Source organism: Apium graveolens, chromosome 3 (genome assembly GCF_009905375.1).
Source record: "Apium graveolens cultivar Ventura chromosome 3, ASM990537v1, whole genome shotgun sequence".
NCBI lineage: Eukaryota > Viridiplantae > Streptophyta > Magnoliopsida > Apiales > Apiaceae > Apium > Apium graveolens.
Genome location: NC_133649.1, coordinates 164,484,894 through 164,490,488, shown reverse-complemented (window position 1 = coordinate 164,490,488; position 5,595 = coordinate 164,484,894). Strand labels below are relative to the sequence as shown.

The 5,595-nt window shown below is 36.5% G+C and overlaps 1 non-coding gene across 1 annotated transcript; it reads right to left on the bottom strand.

Annotated features, from left to right (window-relative positions):
- Nucleotides 1-3,848: 3,848 nt before the first annotated feature.
- LOC141716385 (small nucleolar RNA R71) lies at nt 3,849-3,955 on the bottom strand. Its single transcript, XR_012573097.1, has one exon. It is a non-coding gene; the product is annotated as a small nucleolar RNA R71 (small nucleolar RNA).
- Between the last annotated feature and the right edge of the window lie 1,640 nt (nt 3,956-5,595).

Sequence of the window (5,595 nt, the reverse complement as noted above, 5' to 3'; positions counted from 1 at the left end):
GCCCAGGCGTATGGGTTTGATCAAAGTTAAGTGAAGCATTTGTGTATAAGAGATGTGAGGGAAATGCAGTGGTTTTTCTAGTGCTATATGTTGATGACATTTTTCTCATTGGAAATAATGTTAAGATATTGTCTTCAATAAAGGCATGGTTGTTCAAATAATTTGAAATGAAGGACTTAGGTGAAGCGGCATGCATCCTTGGGATCAAAGTAATAAGGGATCGCAAGAAAAGGATGTTGGCTTTATCTCAAGAGCCCTAAATAGATGACGCATTAGCTCATTTTAACATACAAGACTCCAAGAAGGGTAATTTAACTTTCAGGCATGGAGTCTCTCTATCAAAGAGTCAGTGTCCTTCAATACCTAAGGAGAGAGAACATGAAGGCAGTTCCTTATGCTTCAACATGTGGAAGCCTAATGTATGTCATGTTATGTACGAGGCCTGATATCTATTTTTCGTGGGCATGGTTAGCAGATACCATTCTAAACCAGGACATGAACATTGGAGTGCAGTAAAAACAATACTCAAGTACTTGCGAAGTACTAAGGAGTATATGTTAGTTTACAGGTCCTCGAATTTGTTGCTTCTGGGATATACCGATTCAGATTTCCAGACATATAGAGATAAGAGAAAGTCCACCACATGATGTGTTTTTACTTTGGGAGGTGGAGCCGTAATATGGAGGACTGTGAAGCAGAAATGCATTGCAGACTCAACCTTGGAGGCCGAGTATGTGGCAGCCAGTGAGGCAGCCAAAAAGGCTATATGGTTCCGAAACTTCCTCCAGGATTTGGATGTAGTTCCTAATTTTCCACGACAAATCACGATTTATTGTGATAATACTGGAGCTGTGGCGAATACCAAGGACCCACGAGCCCATAAGGTAGCGAAATACATAGAACATAAGTATCACCTCATACGGCAGTTCATTAAACGAGGAGATATTATTGTGGCTGATATAGTGTCAAAGGATAACTGGGCAGATCCTTTCACGAAAATCTTACCAGCTAAGGCTTTTCAGGAGCACGTGGAAGCGATAGGAGTCAGACACTTCGTCAAATAGTTATATTGTTGGTGGCGGATTGATTGTAATAAACACTGATATACTAAAAGAATAGCTTAAGTATAAATGGGAGATTGTTAGGGTATATACTAAACTACGTTTAAAGTATATTATAATTTTTTGAGAATCTTGAATGCATGTTTTCACAATGTCTGTAAATTATATATTATAGGCAATCTAGTATAAAATAGGATAGCAGAAGATTAGATTGACAGACTCTTTATATAATATAGTCAAAGGTTTACAATCTAAGTGGTGTTAGACAAACCACTGGAACGACTGAAGTATTATTTAGAAATAGTTTATCTTGTCTCTTGAATAATACTTATGTATATTGAACGAGATCGAAATAGTAGAATAGTTCTTTTATTCTGACTATAAAGAAGAACTAAGATTCTACGATATTATTATTGCTTAGGTTCTTAATCCGGATATAGTGATTGACACTTGTATTTAATGCACATGCCTTGATTCATATATTAAATAATTTATTTTAAATTATGAATTTATGTATTGGGCAATGACATTATATACAGAGTGGGATATTGACTATAAAAGGAAACCATGCCCGAAGAATAGTTCCGGGTGATGATGTCCTCTTGAAAGCTCATAAAGATAATTATGCTTTAGTCCTGCAGGCAGATTTGTTCTTGCACAATTATAAGGATGAGTGGATGATTGTTAATTGGCATTTATTTCGACTTATTATGTCCTATAAAGGCTTGAATTGGTGTTTTGTACTCAAGTTATTTGTGTTTTTGATATGTTTTATAGTGTTTTTGCATTTCAGGCTTAAATTAAAGACCTAGGGGGATTGGCATTCTTTTGATGCTAATATGGTGTTAGGATGGTGTCAAGAAGATTGGTCGTGAAAAGACCAACTCAAACCAGCAAGAAAAGCAGAAGTTAGGATTTTCTCTAGAGAGTCAGCACTCCCGCGCTGTAGTAGCGCGCGGCCGCGCCAGGATTACAGAAGTGCAGCGTGCCCGCGCTGGTGAAGCGCGAGGCTGCGCCGGCTCGAATTCCAGGACTTCTGTTTCTACTTTGATTTTTGACCGAAAGACTTCTAATCTGCATGGGCTACTATATAAACATAACTTATGATCATTTTTCATAACAAGACGTACGAGAGCTTAAGGAGAAGGTGTAAGAAGACCGTAGAGCACAATTCAAAAAAGGCGAAGAGGATCTAGTTTATTCTTGTGGTTCTTTATTTTAAGTTGTAACTTTGGATGCTAGTTTTCTTACTTATGAACCTATACTCTTGTTCTATACTTGTTTTATTATTTATTCAGTATAAAGACTACATTTATTATGCCATGCTTTCATCGGAACCCACGTTGATGATAAGTCCGATTATGGGCTAATCGTTATCGTGGGGTTCTAGCGGATTTACTTATGGATTTCTTTAGGTAATTTGTTTCGATGCCTTAGTGTGTGATGATTGTATGATATCCTAGTATTGGTTGTGCTTATTCGTCTTATGAGCGCCGAGAACTTATAAGATAGCGTGTTAATCTCTAATGAAGCGAAAGTGAATCTAGGGGTTTAGAACTTGCCATGCTAGCATAGGTTCATGTATTTGATATGCATGATTCGTAGGTAATTTTAACCTTCTTACTTGCCCTATGTAATCATGATAGATAACTTGTGCATTAAACCGTTATGTTGTCAAATTCTAGAGACATATAGGGTCTCAATATAATTGGTGTCTATTCAGATTCTATCTCTTTTGTGGATGTCTAGTAGTTTGGTATTCGTACAACGAAAGTTGGCGTTTATCAGTTTTGTGTTATCTGATTAGTGTCATCACCATTGCATGCTAAGGTTAAGAACAAAAAGGCTATTAAATGAAGTATTTAATGAAGTTGGAATCAACATATAATAATCAACAATCTTATTCTCTTAGTTTATATTCTTTAGTATAATCTCTTAGTTAATCATAGTTATAAACAACCTCAATTTATTAATCATCTTAGCATTGAATAATAACTATACCATTGTTGCATAAGTACATCAATTGAAATTAACTTACACTAGTCTCGGTGGGAATGAACTAGAAATAATTCAATATTACTTGCGATCGCATATACTTGCGTGAATATTACCGCGTGTTCTAGCCCTAACAAGTTCTTGGCGCCGCTGTTGGGGAATTCGGTATTAATTTTTTGTTTATGTGTTTGTCATCAGTGGTCACTAAAGTTCAGTGACTCGGATATTTTACTTACTTGTTTCCTTGTCGTGTTTCAGGTACTCTAGCGTGCGTGTATGCATACGCGTTCCCGGCCTCATAAGAGAACACTGGATCAACCCGAGGAAGAAGTTGTAGTAGCTAAGGAAGTTTTCGAGGAAGTTCTTGTCGAGGAGAAAGTTGAAGAAGAAGAACTTATTTCAATGGGAGAACCAGAAGCGAATTTGAAGGCTTTGATGGATTTCTCTCAACCGAAGATTAATGATATTCAGTCTAGCATTGTTCGACCAGCCATCTCGGCTAATACCTTTGAGATCAAGTCGAGCACGATTCAGATGATACAGATGTCAGTTCAGTTTGGGGGTTCTCTGACAGAAGACCTTAATATGCACATCAAAGATTTTATTGAGATCTACGACACTTTTAAGTTCAATGGAGTTTCTGAAGATGCTATTAAGTTGAGGTTTTTCCCATTCTCTCTGCGGGATAAAGCTAAGTGTTGGTTACATTCTCTACCACCAGGGTCTATCACCAAATAGGAGGATCTTGCTCAAAAGTTCCTAACTAAATTCTTTCCTATGGCGAAGACTGCTGCAATCAGAAACGCACTTACTCAATTTGCTCAGTAATCTGGAGAATCTTTATGTGAGGCTTGGGATCGCTATAAAGAGATGGTTAGAAACTGTCCTCACCATGAGATGCCTAACTGGATGATCAGTAACTGCTTCTATAATGGATCTACTTCTAGACCCATGTTTGATGCAGCATCAGGAGGAGCCTTGTGGGCTAAAAGCTATTATGAAGCTTATGAATTGATTGAACTGATGGCTGCCAATGAATACCAAAATCCAACTTAGAGACTACTTCAGGGCAAGGTAGCAGGAATTTTGGAAGTGGATGCAGTTACTGCTATAGTTTCTCAGCTTAAGGCTTTGACAATTGTAACGCCCCCAAATCCAGGGTCAGGAATCTGGGTCGTCACACCATCCTTCACTCATGTGTAACCTATATAGATTCAATAATCCAACAGACCCCAATCTCATACACACACACAAGTTATAGCCTTAGAGATGATTTACAAAATGCAATCTTCTTTTATTACACTCAAATATACTTTACAGGATCTCAAACAATTATTCATAACCTCTACATGAAGTTACAATAATTATGACTGATATCTTATACCTATCTGATACTCTTGCCCACCTGAGACAAAGCTGCCAGGGATTCTCCCCATGACTAGAAGCGACTAAGTCCCACACCGGCATACTGGTTATCTGTTGTGTTGTGTCATTTAAAAGAAAGCAAGAGTGAGCTATAATGTCCAACATAAAAATGTACAGTATGAAATGACTGTATGACAAACTCAAGTAAAACGTCATATATGATAAATATATTTTATTCAAAAAAAATAGTTTTCCTTAGTGATACACACCTTCTTTTGAAAACAATTCTTTGGTGGATTTATTATCCTGCGAATACCTTAATGGTAAACCCAACTCCTAGGCTTGGGTTACGATATTGCATCACAATTCTAATTGGAAGAATAGGACATTCGTTGGAGCCACCGCATACGATGATCAGTCGTACTACGAAAATAGTAACCTTTTCTACTAGTAGAAGGATGAAACCTTTGTATCCCGGTTATCACCCTTGCCGCATACGGGCTACGTGTCCTCATTTCGGGTATACACACACTCGACAGGTCCTTAGGTACATATAGTACCATCTCCTACATACCGGCAGTCTATCCAATACACGAAGTACTTGGATCCTACCCCTCATCTGTCCTTTAGGAACTCCTATCATATACTTGGAATCATCGAACTATATCAAAGTTCCCCAAGCATTTTGCTTGTTGATAGGCACAACTTTACCTCATATATATATATATGTACTTCCGAAAGTTTTCGGAGGAAGTACTAAGGATGTGAGTTGACCGTTGTTAACATATAAGTAAATAAGGGGGAGTTCCTTTTGAAACTATATTCAAAATATTTAAAATAAGTCGAGATAATATTCTCCGCGATCTGAAATTATTCGAATGATTTTCCGAAAATCAGAAAGTATTTTACATCAGGTTTTATGAATTTTAAATCAAAAATAAATCCTTTAATAAATAATAAATAATTAAATATTAATCGATAAATAATTAAATCTCAAATGAGTTTACTTTAAAAGAATATTTAAAATAATATTCCTCAACTAATTTATGTCTACGTAATTTAATAATCTTTAACGTTTAATCGGGGTTGAAATAAATAATCGTTGGAGTATACTTCTCTCATAATAAATGAATAGATATATAATATTTATTATTAGAACAATAAAATATAGTTG